This window comes from Hemitrygon akajei, unplaced genomic scaffold (assembly GCF_048418815.1).
Source record: "Hemitrygon akajei unplaced genomic scaffold, sHemAka1.3 Scf000108, whole genome shotgun sequence".
Classification (NCBI taxonomy): domain Eukaryota; kingdom Metazoa; phylum Chordata; class Chondrichthyes; order Myliobatiformes; family Dasyatidae; genus Hemitrygon; species Hemitrygon akajei.
This window is the reverse complement of record NW_027331994.1, coordinates 556,543-578,304: the sequence shown is the minus strand read 5'-3', so window position 1 is coordinate 578,304 and position 21,762 is coordinate 556,543. Positions and strand designations below refer to the sequence as shown.

At 45.5% G+C, this 21,762-nt stretch overlaps 2 protein-coding genes across 6 annotated transcripts in view; one reads left to right on the top strand and one right to left on the bottom strand.

Annotated features, from left to right (window-relative positions):
- LOC140723298 (NACHT, LRR and PYD domains-containing protein 3-like) overlaps positions 1-10,432 on the bottom strand; it is a 55,390-nt gene extending 44,958 nt beyond the window's left edge. For both annotated transcript variants that reach the window (XM_073037896.1, XM_073037897.1), the window contains exon 1: positions 10,289-10,432. The gene's annotated coding sequence lies outside the window, so the exon portion shown is untranslated. The remainder of the gene's footprint in view (positions 1-10,288) is intronic.
- Positions 1-21,762, top strand: part of LOC140723299 (uncharacterized) — a 246,128-nt gene that overhangs the window by 215,419 nt on the left and 8,947 nt on the right. For 2 of the 4 annotated variants that reach the window (XM_073037899.1, XM_073037898.1), the window contains exon 3: positions 19,212-19,379. The gene's annotated coding sequence lies outside the window, so the exon portion shown is untranslated. Of the gene's footprint in view, positions 1-16,550; positions 16,605-18,851; positions 19,126-19,211; positions 19,380-21,762 lie in introns of those variants that run through there. The other 2 variants (XM_073037900.1, XM_073037901.1) reach the window with 2 other exon arrangements.

Below are 21,762 nucleotides of genomic sequence, written 5' to 3'. Positions count from 1 at the left end.
ACTCTGCAATGCCGCCTGTCACCACACCACCCCCAATGTTTGTTATGTATCGAGACCTTGAACAGAATCAACGTCTTTTCTTTTAAAGGACGTTGAGGAAATCAGCTCGAAACACCAACAATAAACACAGTCATGAGAAAAACGACATGCATTCATCTGAAGTCACAGGTTTTGGAAACAGAAGCCGTGTTGACTAAACATCTTTTGGCACACTTGCTTTGGAATCTTAACCCCTGATTTGGGAACTATTTTTAACCTTGACATGAATTGTGGAGAATCTCAACCGTGCAGACAGGATAATACAAGAACACAAATACCACGACCGACAGAAGGGACAAAATAGAGCGAGTAACTTCTTGCAACACACACAAAATGCCGGAAGAGCTCAGCAGGCCAGGCAGCATCTGGGAAAGGAGTCCTGCCGAAGGATTTCGGCCCGAAACGTTGACTGTTCACTCTTTCCCAAGATGCTGCCTGGCCTGCTGAGTTTCTCCAACATTTTGTGTGTGTTGCTCAAGCATCTACAGATGTTCTCTTGTTTGCGAATATCTTCTTGAACACTAATCCAAAACATGGGAAACGTGTCAACTGGAAGTAAAGATCAGAAATATCAAAATATCAGAAGCTGAACTGTTCTCACCTTAATTCACTAAGAACGTTTAGTCTCCCTGTGGGTATATTTTCAAGTCGTTTTCTTCTAACTTTACACCAGACCATCAGACGAGAGTCATTTAGTAACTATGGGGGAGGGGCCGATGTTGCTGCTCTGTGAGACTCACAGTGCAATTTTCTGTGTGCAAGCTGCTGCCTGTCTGCAGGGCAAATTCTGACACGCAGACATTCCTTGGAGCAGGGAGCGGCTTCTCTGCTGAAAATGAACAAACTACTTCAACATTTCGCGCTCACCTTCAACTGTGAAGAAAGCTAATTTAACACTGAATTTAAATATTTCTGTAACAGGAAAAAACATTAAAACACCGATGATATAGAAAAGAAAGTTCACCAGTGTCTGCAATCTGAATGTCTACTTATTACAATTGCTATTAGACTTTGAGAGCTTCCAGTAGTTTATTTTACTTCAAACACCCAATATCTGTAGTTTTAATATATATATATTTGCGATTTAATTAAATGAATCGATCTGTGGCATAGTCCAAGACGATGTTCCGAATGCCAGTATCTTACAGTAGCTCTGTATTCTCAATAGTTTTTCCTGTGTATGTGAGTGAGTGTGTGTCAGGGAGGGAGAAGAGGGAGAGAGACTCTTTCACTGCCGTGTGGGGACATTTCGCATATCACTGCAGAAAGGTTTTTCTACAGCGTCTCAGTAGAAACCAACTGGAGAATGTTTGTAGTTGAAGGTAATTGTTTCTTTTAATCCATTTGGTCAATAATTAACTTGTTAATTTGAAGATTTCAGAGTTCCCTTCTCCCACTGACTTCCCTCCCAAGCCCGACAAAAGCCAAACCCCATTGTAAACGCTCCCTGGTTCTGAAGAATCGGAGACGACACTTACTGTGATGTTGAAACCCGACGGAGTTCAGTGAGGTGCCGGGTGAACGGTGTGCTCACCATACACAGAGATGTCAGTCTGAGCCGCTACACCCGAGGTTATTCGGTTATATAGTGTCTGTCGCTCATTACAAAACTCCTCCCACCCTCCTTCCCCAAGCTCTCTCCTTCCCCCTCCCACACTCTACTCATCCCATGCTCAACTCCCCTTCCTCTTTCCCCACACCCTTCCCCGCTCTCTCTCATGCCTTCATCCCTCTCCATCTCTCCTTCTTTTTCCTGTCCAGCTGCCGCCTGTCTATCCCTGTCTAATAATGTAGACTGTCATCAAATGGGAGAATGTTCAAACATCAGAGGTGCAGAGGGAATCAGGTGTACTCAGGTCTGACTCCTGGAAGGTTAATTTATAGGTTGAGTCTGTGATAAAGAAGGCAAGTGCAGTGTTGTCATTTATTTCAAGGGGAATAGAATATAAAAGCAAGGAGAAAATTCTGAGTCTTTATGAGACATTAATCAGGACATATTTCAAGTGTCATCAACAGTTTTGGGCCCAATATCTCAGGAAGCATGTGTTGTCATCGTTGAGTGACCACAGGAGGTTCATGAGGATGATTTCAGCAATGAAGGGGTTCACATATGAGGAGCATGTGGCAGCTTTGGGCCTGTACTGACTGGAATTAGAAAAATGCTGGGGAATCTCATTGACACCTGCTGACTGTTAAAAGGACTGGCTGGGGTGAATATGGAGAGGATGCTCCTGTGGTGAAGGTATGCAAATCTGGGGGCTGCAGCCTTAAAATTGAGGGGCGACCATTTAGAAAAGATTAAAGAAGGATTTGTTTTAGCCAGAGAGTAGTGAATCTGTCACAGACTGTAGTGGAGGACAATCCGTGGGTGTATTTAAGGCAAAAGTTGATTGTCTCCTGATCATTCAGAACATCAAAGGATATGGTGAGAAGGCAGATGTATGGGGTTGAGTGGGATCAAGGGTCAGCCATGTTGGAATGTCGGAGCTGAATTCTGCTCCTGTGTCTCATGGTCCGGTGATTGTCACAGACTGATCTTTTATGGAATCATGAAAAGAAAGTTTTAGAAACAAATATAGACAATGTGAGTCTGAACGAAAAAATCATAAAATTCCAGAAACTCGCAGCAAGCAGAGCATCATCTGTAATTGGTAGCGTGGTTTTGGAATCATCGGTAGTGTTCTTTATATCAGCTTTCACATTCATTGTCCCTCCCTGCAGCAGAAATAGTTAAGCAGACTAATAATGTCTTTGTGGTGGCGTGTTGGGGAGGAAGCATTAAGAAGAGGGACGCCTCACGTCTTAATAAGCTGGTAAGGAAGACGGGCTCTGTCGTGGGCAAAGTACTGGAGAGTTTAACATCGGTAGCTGAGCGAAGGGCGCTGAGTAGGCTACGGTCAATTATGGAAAACTCTGAACATCCTCTACATAGCACCATCCAGAGACAGAGAAGCAGTTTCAGCGACAGGTTACTATCGATGCAATGCTCCTCAGACAGGATGAAGAGGTCAATACTCCCCAATGCCATTTGGCTTTACAATTCAACCGCCAGGACTTAAGAACTTTTTAAAAGCTATTATTAATGCTTTTTGAGATAGTGATTTAGATGCATATCATATTTTTTACTGAGTTAAGTATTGTATGTAATTAGTTTTGCTACAACAAGTGTATGGGACATTGGAAAAAAAAGTTGAATTTCCCCATGGGGATGAATAAAGTATCTATCTATCTATCTATCTAATGTGAATGTTTTCAAACCCAAATGAGAGGGAAACTTCAAACCAGTTGGATATGGTTTTAGCAGAATGGCTTAAAGTTCTGCTTTAAGAAGAACTGCCTACGGTTCTGTGGAATGTGCGGGGCCAAACAGCTGCTTACACCAGACCCTGAGCTTGGAATCTCCCAGAAAAACAACTCGCACCTTTTCCCAGTACTCTTTCAACCTTATTTCTCTTCTGTAGATTGATGACCAAAGCTGCAGTCAATACTCCAAATTCAAACTCAGCAATGTCTTATTCCTTTTATTCCACCGCACTCTTTAGTGCGCTATCATTTACTGTGCAACACTTAAACAATTTGCAGCTCAGTATTTGCAGCTGCGGCAGAGCCCACTGTAACCTGCCTCTCTGCCAACTACACCCCTGATCTTGCTGTCATTTGCAAATGTGCTTATCAAGTTAAACACATTATCATAGATGACAAACAGCAATGGCCCAACTACCATTTCTGTGGCTCTCCACCGGTCATAAACCCCCAATCAGGGAGACAATCATCTACTATCATTGTCAGCCTTCGCACAAAGCTCCACTGTCTATGCCAATTTACTTCCTTACGTTGAACGTGGAGCAAATAAATTTTCTTTACCAAACTCCCTTTCTGTCCCTTTCTCTCTAATCATATTTCCCACCCACTGTCTCCCCATTGTGTCCCATCATCTACCCCCCCCCGTCTACCTACTCCACTGACTCACCTTCATCTTAGTTGCTCCCTGTCCACCTCATAGACCTGTTATGAGTGATGAATAGACCTCATGGACAATGGGGTAGAGTTAACCATTCCCCTCCTGAGAAACACAAACTATTACTGTTGCTATGCTGACCATGAGAAAGAGAGACGGAAAAACAAGCAAGAACATCGGCAACAGATAAGAGAGAGGGGGAGATTGCTGATTAACCATATTGTGACTCATTTTTGAATTATTTACTGTTTCGCTGCAAGGACAATAGTTTGCTCATAAACATTCCTCAGTGGACTGAAGGAGTGGCCTTATTTGATGGACACAGTCATTCAGGAGTGATGGATAGCTGAGTCCCCGTTAGTAGGGATAAAAGACAGGTCTGTAGAGACACCCTCCAGACACACCAGTGGACACTGACTGAGTGTAGGAACCCACAAGAAAGGTGGGGGCTTTGAAGACCGAACCAGGAGGTCGGTCAGTAAGGCTATCAGTGTAAAAGCAGGGCCAGTGGGGATTTGTGTGTGTGTCCACTCATGCCAGAGTGACGGGTCCACCACAGAAGAACGGTCTAGCAGAAGGACGGAGAGGACATAACTGAATGACCACACCGATACGACGGATTAAGAAAGCAAAGGAAGGTTTGCCTGACTGTAACTGTTACATCTCGCTCGCTCTCTCTCTCTCTCCAACCATTACAATACAACAACTATAACTACATCAGCACTCATGAACTGAACTGAGCTTTAAACTTTTCTATGACAATTTATTTACCCCTAGACATCAATAGAGCTTGTTTATTATTGATTATTATTATTCCAACACTTTTAGGTTTATTACTGCTAACTGGTTTTATATGTATATTTGCATTATTGATATGGTTTTGCTTATTTTTATTAATAAACACCTTTAGTTTGGTACCACCAACGGATTCTTCTTTCTCTGCTGGTTAGACACCCAGTTACGGGGTACGTAACAGACCCTCGCCCTGACTTTTTCCCCTCTCCCTGCTCAACCTCTCTCTCTCTCTACCTCATTCTGCCCCTCACCTTTACCCTTACATCAAAAATATTTTAAGGGTTATTGACAATTTTGGGAAAGATGCACTTTTCATACACTGTGTCGTGTCTTTGTATTAAGGAATGTCACAGTTGGGAATGGCGTGGATCTTTTTTTTAATATCATAAAAAAAGTTTTAAAACAACTGCAGATAATGAGAGTTTGAAGTAAAAATAACTAAATTCTGCAAACTCACAGCAAACAGGACAGTAACTGTAACTGGTAAGGTAGCTGGTTCAAGCCCATTGGCAGTGTCGTTTATGACATGTTACAGGTTCCTTGCAAACTATTAACAGTTTAGCACATTTGCATATGCAGAAATAGTTGAACAGAACACTGAAGTGACTTTGTTTATGTGATAGAGAGTGAAATGTCAAACCAGTTTGAATTGCTTTCAGCAGAAAGACTGCTCCCTGTTCTGAGGAATATGCAGGCAGCTGTTTAAACACAAACCCTGAGCTCCGAGTCTCACACAAAAGCAACCTGCACCTTCCAAATCAATCAATGATATTGCCTCTTCCCTCTTCCTTTCCAGTTCCACTGAAGGGTCTCGGCCCGAAACGTTCCCGTTGTATTCAGTTCCATACACACTGCCTGGACCTGCTGAGTTACTCCAGCATTTTGTCTTTCCCTGGTTACGAAATATCCGTGACAGGGAGCGTGTGGGCAGTTTAAAACCACGTCAAAACACATCCAGGCTGTTGAGTATTCTTGGGAAATTAAGGTGTGAATTATTCAAGTCTGATATTAATTTCGGATCTTTACTCAATCAAACTTCTGTCTGTGATCAAGGAGTCATGGTTAGAGAGTCATATCGAAACAGAACACAGTACAGGTGCATTGTCTGAGCCATTTAAACCACCTGTTCCCACCCACCTGCACAGTAGCCTACTCCCCCATCCATATTTTCAAAGGTGAAATCGTGCTCGCATGTACCACTCCTGTTGGCAGCTCGTTCCACATTCTCTCGACCCTCTGATTGAAGACTTATCCACTCATGTCCCACTAAAACTTTTCATCTTTCACCCATGATGCATGATCTCTGGTTGTCGTTCTACCCGACTTCAGTGGAAAAGGCCTGCTTGCATTTACCTATCTCTACCCATCTTCATGTTGTCCTGCTCTATCAAGTCTCCTCTCAATTTTTAGCATTTCAAGGATTAAAGTCCAAAACTATTCATCCTTTCCTTATCACTCAGGGCCTCCGGAAACCTCCTTGAAGTTTTTCCCAGTACACTTTCAAACTTACACCTTTCCTGTTGGTAGGTGACCAAAACTACACACAATACTCTAAATTCGGACTCACTGATGTCTTATAACAACTTCAAAATAACATCCCATCTCCTGCAGTCAATAACTTAATTGATGAAGGTCACCATGCCAAAAGCATTTATTAACCACCCTATCTACCTGTGGCGCTGCTTTCAATGAATTATGGACCTCTATTCCCAGATCCTTTTGTTCCACCGCAACGTTAGTGCTCTACTGTTGACTGTGTAAGACCTACCAAAGCACAACACTTCGCACTTGCCTGCATTAAATTCCATCTGCCATTTTCAGCTCAGTATCTCCAGCTGTTCCAGATCCCTGTAACCTATGATAGATAATTTGCCTCTCTGTCAACTACACCCCTAACCTTGGTGTCACATGTAAATGTGCTTATCAAGTTAAAAACATTACCATCCCAATCATTGATATAGATGACAAACAGCAATGGACCCAACGATTAATGGAGACAATCATCTACCATCACAGTCCACCTTCTCCCAAAATGCCATTGTCTACTCCAATTTACTTCCTTACGTTGAACGTGATGCAAATGAATTTTCTTGACCAACCGCCGACGCAGGATTGTTAAATGCTTGCAAAAGACCATGTAAACAACATTCGCTTCATTGTCTTTATCTACTTTCCTGGTAACATTCCCAATAACCTCATCAAAAAAAAAAAATTCTGTGTGTTGCCAGGAGTAAACAAAGTCATGCTGACTGTTCCAAGTCAGTCTTGTCTTTTCAAATACTTATATATGCAGTGCTTCTAATACTGATGTCAGAAGCACTGGTCTATAGTTTGCTGGGGGTTTTTTTAAGCCTTTCTTCAACAGCAGGTCTGTATAACCCATGGAGAGCGGGATTTTACACCATATTCCAGGTACAATCTCAACAAAACGCAAGTAATTGTTAATGTCATTTCACTCTTACACCCAATAACTCTTACAATAAATACAATGTACCTTTCACCTCCCTCTCTACCCACTGCACTTAAACTCTCCATTTTAACACACTCAGGATTTCAGTTTCTCCTACAGAAGTGGGTGATCTCACATTTCCCACACTGGTCTCCAGTGACCTGTTGTTCCCACTCACTCCTTTTGCCTCCGTTACCCCCAAAACCTCTCAACAAGAGACACAGAACATAGAACAGTACAGCACAGTGCTCAGTCTATTCAATTAATGAAATGGCCAACTAAACTAATCCCATCTGCCAGAACAATGTCCATATCCTTCCATTTTCCTCACATTCATGTGCTGATCTAAATATCTCTTGAAAGTCCCAATGTATCTGCCACTACCATCACCCCAGGCAGCACAGACTGGATGGAGGTTGAACAAGATGGTTGATATACATCATTGAGATGATAGGATACAGACTGGACAGAGGTTGAACAATATGGTTGATATATATCATTGAGATGATAGGATACAGGCTGGACAGAGGTTGAACAAGATGGTTGATATATATCATTGAGGTGGTGGGACACAGACTGGACAGAGACTGAAAAAGATGGTTGATATATATCATTGAGGTGGTGGGATACAGACTGGACAGAGGTTGAACAAGATGGTTGATATATATCATTGAAGTGGTGGGATACAGACTGGACAGAGGTTGAACAAGATGGTTGATATATATCATTGAGGTGGTGGGATACAGACTGGACAGAGGTTGAACAAGTTGGTTGATATATATCATTGAGGTGGTGGGATACAGGCTGGACAGAGTTTGAAAAAGATGTTGATATATATCATTGAGGTGGTGGGATACAGGCTGGACAGAGGTTGAACAAGATGGTTGATATATATCATTGAGGTGGTGGGATACAGGCTGGACAGAGGTTGAAGAAGATGTATATATATATCATTGAGGTGGTGGGATACAGGCTGGACAGAGGTTGAACAAGATGGGCGGGGAATGAGCAGATGGGATCAGCTGGGAGAAGGGATCAAGGATGATCACTGATGGTCCTCAGGAGAAGGGGTTGGTCAACAGCCCGCTCCTACATTTCTAATGAGCAGCACTGTTTACTGTTCTTGTGTTAAAATGCTTTTGTGGGATTATGATGGGATGTTCCAGTTCATTTATTGTTACCTTTTAGCTTGGATTATAGTTACTTGCTTGTGTATTTCTGGGTCACACTAACTGTAACCAGGATGTGTGATGGTCGCCTCCCGTCTGTATGAGACTGGTTGGGTTCACTCTCGGGGTCGTGCTAGCCGGTCTATTTTGTGTTTATCACGATAAAACTGTTATTGAGTTTAATGAGCTGCCTCATCTGTCATTATGGACCAAATGCTCACCACAATACTACTGTATAAAAGATCTGAAAATAACAAAGCTAGAACAAACCATAAGAACTTTGGAATATACGCTTTGCCCATCACCAAATTTTATCAATGCATCATAAAAAGTTTCCCATCTGGATACCCCACACATTGGTATGGCGACTGCTTTGCCCATGGCTGCAAGGAACTGCAGAGTTACGGACACAGATCAGATCATCACAGAAACCAGTCTCCCCTACGTGAACTCCTTCTGGACTTCCCGCTCCCTCGGTAAAATCAAAGATCCCCAGAACCTGGGACATTCTCCTTTCTCCAATTACGGAGAAGATACATATCACCAGGCTTAAAAGCGGCTTATCTGAAGTGAAAAAAGTTTTTGAGACGTTCCAGGAAGCGAGGCGAAGTCGACAGTTCGGGGAGTTAACGGGACTCACCGGCCAATATCAGATCTACCGAACAAGAGAAATCATGCTGGTGCTGCAAATCCACGTCAGCACAAAACGGTGACTGGACTCCGCCGGCCAAAAATCACTGCATTCCGCAGACTGTGAACACGAGCAATGCGATTACTGCACGCGGAGGGTGATTACTGCGTCAGAGCGGAGGGTCACCCCAGGGAGCAAATTCCAGTGACCGACCCAGCAGACTCGGTGAGGAACATCATACACGCCCCTCATATCTCCATTAACCTACCACCTCTCACCTCAAATGGATGGCCTCTTATCTTAGAAATTTCAACCCTGGGAAAAATATATCGTCTATCCACTCTATCCCTCTCATAATCGTATAAACGTCCATCCAGTCTCACCCCAGCCTGCGCCGCTCTAGAGAAATCAATATAAGTTTGCCCAGCCTCTCGTTATAGCTCATGCCCTCTAATCCAGGCAGTGTCCTGGTAAACCTCTTCTGCGCCCGCTCCAAAGCCCCGACATCCTTCCGAGAATGGGGGCGACCAGAACTGTATGAAACACTATCGATGTGGTCTAACTAGTTTTACAAAACTGCAGCACAACTTACCGACTTTTGAACTCAATGTCTCGACTAATAAAGACAACCATGCCATTTGCCTTCTTAACCACCCGGTCAATCTGTGCAGTCTCTTTCAGGGAGCGATGAACTTGGAGTCTAAAATCCCTCTGATCATCGACACTGTTCAGGGTTTTGCATTTAACAGTGTACTGTCTCATACATTCGACCTACCGAGCTGCCAAGATGATCATCACTAATCAAATCTCACTGAGATTTCTCAGGTCCTGTTGAATTTATTGCCAAGTGCACAAGTACGGGAAGGTACAGGTACAGAGAAACACTGACTTGTGACAGTATCACAGTCAAGTACATTCAGATAACACACGGAACACAAATTATACAATTCTCTGTCAGTAACAATATGGAAATATGTTTTACTTCATCCTGCTAATAGGACCAGGGGCTGAGCGGCGGCTCATCTCAGACGGTTCGGTGTGAAGGTCTCACAACCCGGACCGACCCCGGCAGATTCTGTGAAGGAAGCGAGGCGAGGCCGCCAGTTCGGGAAAGTTCATCCCCTCCCCCTTCAGGTTTCACCGATCACCTTGTGTTTCTCTCTCCCTTCCCCACCCCCACCTTTTATTCTCCAGTTCTCTTGTTTGAATTCGGGACCTCCCCGCTCCGGACCTGCTTCAATACTCACGGAAAGGAAACTGTTGTCGTCGCCCCGCAGAGAATAATCCGTCCCTGGCTCCCCGCCCCAGGGGGCGAGGGTGAGGACCCCCTCCCGATCCCGATCTCGATCCCACGGCCGACCTGCTTCAACAAAGAACGAAAAACAACACCGCCCTTCCCGTACTGAGCATGCGCGATGTCGCCCGCCCGTCACCAGGTAAGTGGGCGGGGCCTCGGAACGCAGCTGCAGATCCACAAACCCGCCTGTCCAGGTAGACCCATTGTCTCAGATTGCTCCTGCCACACCGAACTCATTTCTGCATAACTTGACGCTGTCTTATCCCCCCTTGTTCAATCCCTTCCCACCAATGTTCGTGACACTTCTCACGCTTTGAATTTTTTCAATGATTTTAAGTTCCCTCGCCTCCACCGCCTTATTTTATCCATGGACGTCCAGTCCCTCTATACCTCCATCCCCCACCTGGACGGTCTCAAAGCTCTCCGCTTCTTTTTGGATTCCAGACCTAAACAATTCCCCTCTACCACCACTCTCCTCCGTCCAGCGGAATTAGTTCTTACTCTCAATAATTTCTCTTTTGGCTCCTGCCACTTCCTCCAAACCAAGGGTGTAGCCATGGGCACCCGCATGGGTCCCAGTTATGCCTGCCTTTTTGTTGGCTTTGTGGAACAGTCCATGTTCCAAGTCTATACGGGTATCCGTCCCCCTCTTTTCCTTCGCTACATCGACGACTGCATTGGCGTTGCCTTCTGCACGCATGCTGAGCTCGTTGACTTCATTAACTTTGCCTCCAACTTTCACCCTGCCCTCAAATTTACCTGGTCTATTTCCGACACCTCCCTCCCCTTTCTTGATCTTTCTGTCTCCATCTCTGGAGACGGCCTATCTACTGATATCTACTACAAGCCTACAGACTCTCACAGCTACCTGGACTATTCCTCTTCCCACCCTGTCTCTTGCAAAAATGCTATCCCCTTCTCGCAATACCTCCGTCTCTGCCGCATCTGCTCTCAGGATGAGGCTTTTCATTCCAGGACGAAGGAAATGTCTTCCTTTTTTAAACAAAGGGGCTCTGACGGTGGTGTATGAAAAGCGGATGCTGTCCAAGTTGCATGCCATCTTTGACAATGACTCCCATCCACTCCATAATGTACTGGTTAGGCACAGAAGTACATTCAGCCAGAGACCCATTCCACCGAGATGCAACACTGAGCGTCATAGGACGTCATTCCTGCCTGTGGCCATCAAACTTTACAACTCCTCCCCCGGAGTGTCAGACACCCTGAGACAATAGGCTGGTCCTGGACTTATTTCCACTTGGCATGATTAACTTATTATTATTTAATTATTTATAGTTTTATATTGCTATATTTCTTCACTATTCTTGGTGGTGCGTCTGTAGCGAAACCCAATTTCCCTCGGGATCAATAAAGTATGTCTACCTGTCTGTCTGTCATTACTTCTGCTCTGAAACGCATCTCTCCCATTTCCCGCACATCTGCCCTCACCCCATCTGCCCACCACCCGACTCGGGATAGGGTTCCCCTTGTCCTCACCTACCACCCCACTAGCCTCTGGGTCCAACGTATAATTCTCAGTAACTTCCACCACCTCCGATGGGATCCCACGATGAAGCACATCTTTCCCTCCACATTCCCTTTCTGCTTTCCGCAGGGATCGCTCCCTATCCAACTCCCTTGTCCCCCCATCCCTCCCCACCGATCTCCCTCCTGGCACTTATCCTTGTAAGCAGAACAACTGCTACACCTGCCCTTACACTTCCTCCCTCACCACCATTCAGGGCCCCAGACAGTCCTTCCAGGTGAGGCGACACTTCACCTGTGAGTCGGCTGGTGTGGTATACTGCGTCCGGTGCTCCCGGTGTGGCCTTTTATATATTGGTGAGACCCGACGCAGACTGGGAGACCGTTTCGCTGAACACCTACGCTCTGTCTGCCAAGGAAAGCAGGATTCCCCAGTGGCCACGCATTTTAATTCCACGTCCCATTCCCATTCTGATATGTCTATCCATGGCCTCCTCTACTGTCAAGATGAATCCACACTCAGGTTGGAGGAACAATAACATCTACCGACTGGGTAGCCTCCAACCTGATGGCATGATCATTCACTTCTCTAACTTCCGTTAATGCCCCTCCTCCCCTTCTTACCCCATCCCTGATATATTTAGTTTTTTTCCACCCTCCTTTTTTTCTCTCTTTCTGCCCGTCACTCTGCCTGTTCTCCATCTCCCTCTGGTGCCCCCCTCCCTCTTTCTTTCTCCCCAGGCCTCCCGCCCCATGATACTTTCCCTTCTCCAGCTCTGTATCACTTTCACCAATCACCTTTCCAGCTCTTGGCTTCTCCCCACCCCCTCCGGTCTTCTTCTATCATTTCGCATTTTCCCTTTCCCCTCGTACTTTCAAATCTCTTACTATCTTTCCTTTCAGTTAGTCCTGACGAAGGGTCTCGGCCTGAAACGTCGACAGAGCTTCTCTCTATAGATGCTGCCTGGCCTACTGTGTTCCACCAGCATTTTGTGTGTGCTGCAGATGCTGCAGATCCGCGGTAAAACGGGATCACGTGACGACTGGAGGGTCTTCCACGTGACCTGGTGACTCCGCTCCTCGCCCCTCACACTCTACCCGACCTCCCCACCGCATTTTCCATATTATTCCATATTTACACCGGGTACAATTTTAACATTTTCCCTCCATATATTCCCGTCCCATCCCTCCACCTCCCTGGGTTGGGGTTATGGGTTCGAATCCCATGCCAGTCCGACAAACATTTTAGATCCAAACCAGAATTGTGCAGGTTTGATGTAAATCAGTCTATGTTTATAAACACTAATTTCTATTCACATTCCTCCGGCCTCACTGGACAGCAACACTGAAACATCAAGAGAGAAACTGCAGGAGGTGGCCATTCGGCCCCTCTAACTATCAACAAGATGGCGGCTGCTCTCCCATCTCAGCCACATGTTTCAGTCCGATCCTCATTTCCTTGATCCCTTCGGTCTCCACACATCTGCCGTTTTACAGACATTTACAGACATTCACCACCCTTGGAGTGGAGACATCTCCCCTCATCTGAGTCCCGGACAGTCCACCCCTTTTTCAGAGACTGGGATCCCTGGTTGAACCGGTAATGATGTTGTGCATTTCAATGTGTTCACCACTCAGTCCTCGATTCTCTAAATGAAAGGTTATCACATTTGATCTTTCTTCATATGATGACCCCACCACCCCAGGGATCAGTCTGGTGAATCTTCATTGCACTCTCTGTAACAAATACTCTCTAACCTCTTTGTTCATCCTCTATGGAATTAATTTCCATCTTCTGCAGCCCCGTGTTGCCCCAACCACTCACCTCCCACCCCTGTCACTTTTTCCACCTTCCCACCTCACCCTCACCTGGATCCACCTCTCACTCCCCAGCTTTTGCCCCATCCCCACCCCTCACCTCTTTTCTCTGACTATTTCCCGTCCACTCTCAGTCCAGAGGGAGGGTCTCAGCCCGAAATGTTGACGGTCCATTTCCCTCCACAGATGCTGTCCGACCCACTGAGTTGCTCCGGCAGTTTGTCCTTTGGTCTGTATAACCCGTGTTAGTGTGGGGAGCGGGATTTTACACCATATTCCAGGTACAATCTCAACAAAGCACAAATAATTGTCACTTTGCCCGGACCATTGGCCCCGCTTGCAGGGCAACAGTCTGCCGGTGTTTGCCCCCTAATGTGGAGAATCCCTCTGCTCGACGCCACAGTGGGCTCAGACATTTCCACAGATGAGCCCCTCCTGTCCCCACCGGGACAAACATCCTGTCCGCCCCCTCTCTCAACATCTTCATCCTTTCAATAAAATCCCCCCTCCCCGGGGAACCGGCATCAAACCGACGGGCCGAGCGGTCTCCTCCTACCTCTCAGCGATACATCAGACTCCGGCCACAGGAGACGCTTCACAAAAGCCCCCAACTTCCCTCGGAGAGAAATGGAAATAAATCAGTAAGCGAACATTTACTTTGAGGTTTTCTCCGCTCTGAGGAGGCGGTCGGCGCTTGAGCGGGAGACGGACTCAGCGGGGTAACGTCCACTCGGCCTGTCCGCCTCCGCGACTGGTTGTAACCAGTGATTGACATCGCTTCGCACCAATGAGAATAGCGCAGCTTCTGAATCCTCTGTTGACAGCGGTGCGGGGCTGGTCACGTGATTAGTAGCCCAGCCGTTCAACCGATAAAGCTCGAGCACAGCAGCGCGTGGGTGACGAAACCCACGCGCACGTGAGGGCAGATCCCGGTGGGGGAGCCCATGTGTGACGTCACCTGTGGGAGAGCGCTGGCATTTAAAAGCACCTTAATGGACTTTTCAGTGGGACAACAACATTAATCACGGGTTTCATCACTGAATCCAGTGTTGTGGGATGTAAAGTCCCCTGTTATGTGTCCGGCTGTGCCGTGTTGTTGATGGAGTGGGCAGCGTGGTGTTTGTCTCTATTCGGGTCACAACACCAGAATTGCCAGTGGGGTCCACACACAGTGTATTAGTCAACAGAAAGATAGATAGATAGATAGATAGATAGATAGATAGATAGATAGATACATACATACATACTTTATTCATCCCCATGGGGAAATTCAACATTTTTTCCAATGTCCCATACAATTGTAGTAGCAAAAACTAATTACATACAATACTTAACTCAGTAATAATATGTTATGCATCTAAATCACTAACTCAAAAAAAGCATTAATAATAGCTTTAAAAAAAAGTTCTTAAGTCCTGGCAGTTGAATTGTAAAGTCTAATGGCATTGGGGAGTATTGACCTCTTCATCCTGTCTGAGGAGCATTGCATCGATAGTAACCTGTCGCTGAAGCTGCTTCTCTGTCTCTGGATGGTGCTATGTAGAGGATGTTCAGGGTTTTCCATAATTGACCGTAGCCTACTCAGCGCCCTTCGCTCAGCTACCGATGTTAAACTCTCCAGTACTTTGCCCACGACAGAGCCCGCCTTCCTTACCAGCTTATTAAGACGTGAGGCGTCCTTCTTCTTAATGCTTCCTCCCCAACACGCCACCACAAAGAAGAGGGTGCTCTCAACAACTGACCTATAGAACATCTTCAGCATCTCACTGCAGACATTGAATGACGCCAACCTTCTAAGGAAGTACAGTCGACTCTGTGCCTTCCTGCACAAGGCATCTGTGTTGGCAGTCCAGTCTAGCTTCTCGTCTAACTGTACACCCAGATACATGTAGGTCTTAACCTGCTCCAGACATTCTCCATTAATGATCACTGGCTCCATATGAGGCCTAGATCTCCTAAAGTCCACCACCATCTCCTTGGTCTTGGTGATATTGAGACGCAGGTAGTTTGAGTTACACCATATCACAAAGTCCTGTATCAGTTTCCTATACTCCTCCTCCTGTCCCTGCAGTCTTTGTCTCCTGGTAAACTCAACACCCTGACAGTGTGGACCATAGATACCCCTTCCTCTCAGAGTCAGGGAATCATTCAGACAGCTGATCGCTGAGAGGAATTATATTTATTGGTCATTAAAGTTCACCCAGATTCGTTTGGACGGATTTGATGTGGAGTTCGGGGTGTCACAGTGAAAGGGCCAGACGGTCGAACCCTCTCCGTTGTCCAAACATCCTTTCAGGTGAGGCGACATTTCACCTGTGAATCTTCCGGGGTCGCCCGTTGTGTCCGGTGCTCCCGATGCGTCCGCCTCTACACTGGTGACACCGGCTCCTCCGCAGTTGTGCGGGGTAGGAGTGTTTTTTTTTTTATCGGGGGTCGATATTATTGTTCCCTTTTGTGCGGAGGGATGGGTTTTGGGGTTTGATGATTGGGATCCCGTTCTTCTTGATCCGGGGGGTGGGGTAGAAGTTTGATTTTTCTCTGTGAACGACTTTCATGCTCTTTCTTTGTTTCGTGGTTCTCTGGAGAGAAAAAAAAAGCATCGTTATTTATGGATACCTGCTTTAATAATAAACTAACCTTTGAACTACCCGTTCCGAGCGGGACTTCCCGGTGTCCAAACATTTTCATTCCTATTTCCATTCCCGTTGCTACCCGGCCTGCTGTGTTCGGCCAGCATTTTGTTTGTGTTGCTTTGGATTTCCAGGATCTGCAGACTTTGTCGTGTTTGTGATTTACCTCTCCGTTGTCCCTCCCGCCTCCGGCCACTTGTGGCGCTGTATGGATCTCCAGCCATCGGCAACGATGTGCAGACCTCCGGCCACCGGTGGCGCTGTAGAGAAACGCTGCTGAACGCATGCGTGGTGCCGACTGCCGCTGTTGGCGATTCTCCGATTCGAGCAGGGGTGAGTAGGGAATGATCCCGGTGTTGTGTAACTTGGGGGCCGGTTGCATTGGGAAAGGGCCGGGCCCGAGCTCTGCCGGACAGCTGGAGCAGGGGTGCAGTGGCAATTTTTTTTTGCCTGAGCTGTATGGGGGGGGGGGGGGGTTGTGGCGGCGGGCGGGTGGCGATGATTGATAAGGTCGTGGCCTAAGTTAGAAGGCCTGAAGTTGTAGGAGCTGTACGGGGGGAGGAGGTTGGTTGATTCATAAGTTCGCGGCCTGAAGTTAAACAGCTCTCGGTACCTGCACGTGCAGTTCAACTCTTTGAGTGATTATGCAGAAAGTTTGAAGTTAATAACTTTTGTGGTATTTCTGTTTCAGATAATTGAAAATTGCTAGGTTTTGTAAAATTCAATCCTTCCACCTTAGGCCACGAACTTATTAATCACCCCAAGTTTGTGAGACCCAAATTGTGTACATGCTCATTTCATGTACTGGGCAACTTTCTTGCCCCATTCATTTAATGAGCAGGTACACAAATTGTGTGTGACATATATAGGGCTTCTTATAATGTCAAGCAGTAAACCAAGATGAAAGAAATATATGAATTCCAGAGCTCCACAGAAATATAGTGATAGCTAAGACATTAACAAGGTTATAGCCTCTCACTACATTTCAGTGTATAACTGGTACAATTAAACATAGAATACTTAATTTAATAATATGACAAAGTATTACACAGTTGCACTTAACTGATTATCATAGAATATAATTATCAAGCAAGTAAAATAACTTTGTTTGCTTAGAAGTCAAAGGGTTGTTAGTGAGAAAAATGTACTTTAGTCTTAGCGAGTAATCCACGGACCACCACAGATGTAGCCTCACTAATACGACTGAGTCGGAGCAGACGGCAGGGCCCGCAGCGCTTAGATAGATAGATAGATACTTTATTCATCCCCATGGGGAAATTCAACATTTTTTCCAATGTCCCATACACTTGTTGTAGCAGAAACTCATTACATACAATCCTTAACTCAGTAATAATATGATATGCATCTAAATCACTAACTCAAAAAAAACATTAATAATAGCTTTAAAGAAGTTCTTAAGTCCTGGCAGTTGAATTGCAAAGTCTAATGGCATTGGGGAGTATTGACCTCTTCATCCTGTCTGAGGAGCATTGCATCGACAGTAACCTTAGCAGTGTTACTCAGAGGTATAAAAATAACAGAAATAAAACAATTCATTTTTTTACACTTTTAGCCCCTAAATTGGAACCAAGTAATCAAGTATGAAAAAAGAACGTCTGATGAACTATTGCTAAAGCCATGAATATTGGTGAATATTAGTCTCAAAAGCTGTAGGTTGGCAACTCTGCCTTGTACCGTTTCTCTCGGAGAAATGGTTGGACAGGAAGTGTACCTGTGAGTGTCGATACTCACAATATCCTCACACGTCGGGTGTTACATGGTTAGACCTTTACAGATCCTGTTTAGTCTTTAAATATATAAAAATTTAAAGAAGCTTGAATCTTTACATAAATTATTATCACATCTATACGAATAGAAAATATTGTATTTTGGAAGTGATAAATGTTAACGGGAGGAGAGCAACCATTTGGGAGGTTTGGAAATGTGCTTTGTCTCGGCTGTGAGTAAATGGGCTGTTCCATGTTTAAACAGTAGAAATAGACCCTGAGTTTGGTGTTCAAACTGTGTTTGGAAATCCACCCCCCCCCCCCCCCTCACTGTCACACAGTGGAAATCAGGTAGCTGTGCTGGAGATCTACACTAAAAACTAAAAATGTTTGAAGTCATTCTGATGAAATGTTATTAATTGAATTGTATTGTAAGCTGTCCCTTACCTGCTGAGTGTTTCTGGTAATTCCAGTTTCTTTTTATTTCTTGGTTTACATTTCATGAACTGGACCTGTTTTAACCTGGAAATGAAAATGGCTGTGATAGTTTGTAGGCCTCCGTTGGAGTCTCTGCAAGTCTCTGATGGTTCTGAACCTGTGCTCAATGGAGTTCAGAGGGACGGTGGGGGTGGTGGGAGATGTATGGTTAAGTAAACCTACTGAATGCTGAAAAGCCTAGATACAGTGGACATGGTGAGGATGTTTCCAATAGACGCAGAGTCTGTGATCTTACAGCACAGTTTCAGAATAAAGATGCTTCCCTTTAAAACTGAGATGAGAAGAATTTTTTGGCTAAAAGATGTCTGATCTGTGGAATTTGTTGCCGCAGAAGTTGGTTGAGGCTGCCATTTGGGTATATTTATGACAGAGATTAATATATTCATGATTGCTGAGTAGCTTCAGGGTTACAGGAGGAAGACAGGAATATGGTGTTGGAATGAAAATCAGCCCTGGTTGAATGGTGGGCAGACCAGATGGATTGAATCACCTAATTCTGTTCCTGTGTCTTATGTCTTACCATGACAGAATGATGGCTCCTTCTTATCCCATATCGTCTGTGACATGTGAGGGACAATAAAAGATTGTTCACTGAGATAATTAAATCTGCCTTCAGTGTTTAAATTTCAGTGAGTTTTGTTCTTAGTAACATTACGCAGAAATGTTTGGTTCTCCTTTTCATTATTAATGTGCTTCATTGTCTCTCTGGTTAAAGTTAGACCTGTGGTGAGAGATTTATTTGAAGAAAAACCGCAACTGGAGGCAAACCACGACTGAAGACGAGGGAACAGCAACAAGTGAACCAGCCCGAGGATTGAGAGCATCAACTGGAGAGAACCCATCTGACTCGGAGATTCCAGTGATTCAGTCAGGAGAAAGTTTGGTGAGTCTCATTTACTCAAACACTGGTCCTTTAGACATTACATACCTGTACAAAGGAAGGTAGGAAATAGTTGGAGTGAGACTGAATGTGTCCAGAAGAACCAGTTATGCCTCTGTCAGACCCCGTTGCAATCACTCCAGGTCTGGTAATGTGCTTCCAGCAGTCCAGCCCTTTGAAATCACTCCCATTCCCTCACAGTGGTTACTCAGTTCAAGATCTTGCATCCTCTGATGTAGCTTTTGGTCAGTTCTGAGTGGGGAGAGGGAAAGAGAGGGGAGTGTTTATGCTGACTGCCTTTCAAAAAGATTAATTGTTTGAACTTGCTGCAAACTCTCTCCCCATACCCTGTACTTTCTCAACTAAATTATTGATATAGATGACAAGTAGCAATGGGCGTAACCCCAGGGAATGTCACTAAGCATGGGACTCGAGTCCAAGAAACAGGCAGTCACCATAACACTCTGCCTCCTACCAATCATCTGTTTGCAGACCCTGGGGCTCTGTAACAAACTCAATGTTAACAGGAAGATTAGTCAGTGATTAAGATGATGAGAGAATTGTGGCCTCCTGAAAGGACACGCGAGCTGAACTGTCTGATTCATTGGACCAGATCCACCCTCGTTGACAACGTAATTTACCCCTTGCCCATCCACCCAGGTCATGTTACGTCCGATCACCCACCGTACCCAAACCACCCTCCGTCCCACCAGTGGCCCCACACCCTTCTGACCATTCACCCTACACCCACTCATAGACAGGCCCCCTTCACCTACATCCGCCCTCCCAAGCTGGAGGAGAAACACAACAAATTGATCCCGCAATCCCGACTCAGGCGCAAATCTAAAAGACTGGAGAACCCGGTGCCTCCAGCTGTCTGGATCGATCCCAGCCCATTCCCACTGCAACCGGCCTCGATTTACACAAACCCGAGATTAACTCTTTCCTCACCACTACCTGAACAGGAGAAACACCAGCATCAGCTGGGGTTGGCATTACACTGCGATTTGTAGCAGGTCCCCGTATGCTGTGAAACTCCCCACTGTCGGACATGTAGACCAGAACCGTACGCGTTAGAGCTCCCCACTGTCAGACATGTAGACCAGAATCATACACAGTAAATCTCAAGGCATGGAACCGTAATCCCACGGTGGATTTGTTCGGTGATTGTGAACATATGTGATTAACGACCCTGCAACTGGGGACTGAATAAATAGTTAGTCTAACAATTCTAATCAGACACACTATCTCTTCACATTTCTCCCTCATCCCTGTCTACGTACCCCGTTTCCCTCACCACTCCCTCCTCACAGTCCCTCTTCATCCTCCTGCCCTCTACTCCAGACCTCCCTTTTTATTCAGTCTCTCCCTCGCCATCTCGCCTCTCCCTCACCCCTTCCTTATCATCGCCCCTCTCAATCATTCTTCCTTCCTCCCCACCTCTCCCCTCCCCTTCCCTCTTCTCTATCCGCCTCAGTGACACTGCTACTTGACCATTCTCCCACTCTGTTTCACCTTCTGCCTTCCCCTCTCCATCTCCCCCTCTCTCATGCACCCTCTCACTTCAATCAAAATTGTCTCTCTCACTCAGTCACCTCCACCACTCTGTAACCTCCATTTCCAGCTCTCACCCTCTCTATCTCCCTCCCTACATCCCACCCTGCCCCCTCTCTCAAACAGTCTCCCTGCTGGCTCCTGTATCCCACATTGTCTTCCCCTCTTTATCACCCTCTTCGCTCCCTGTCAGTCCTCCTCCTCACCACCGCCCCCCCATCACACTCCGTGCTCACCACCTCATCCGATACAGTGGTACGCAAATGGCTGGGCACCACTGGTCAAACATTTTGTTACTGTGAATAATTTAGTGAGTAGAAGGTGAACTGATCTCCAAAAGTCATAAACACGAAACATTCTTTTCAACATTTTAAGCAAGATTAGTGTATTATTTTGGTTTTGTACAATTTTAGAGTGAAAAATAGGAAAGGAACACCATGGAAAAGTTTGGGCACCCCAAGAGATTTGAGCTCTCAGATAACTTTTACCGAGGTCTCTGACCTGAATTAGCATGTTAAGGCTATGGCTTGTTCACAGTCATCGTTAGGACAGGCCAGGTTATGCAAATCGCAAAGCTTTATAAATACCCTGTCTCTTCAAACCTTGTCCCAACAATCAGCAGCCATTGGCTCCTCTGAGAAGCTGCCTAGCACTCTAAAAGTTAAAATAAATGATGCTCACATAGCAGGAGAAGGCTATAAGAAGATAGCAAAGCGTTTTCAGGTAGCCGTTTCCTCAGTTCACAATGTAATTAAGAAATGGCAGTTAACAGGAACAGTGGAGGTCAAGTTGATGTCTAGAAGACCAAGAAAACTTTCTGAGAGAACTACTC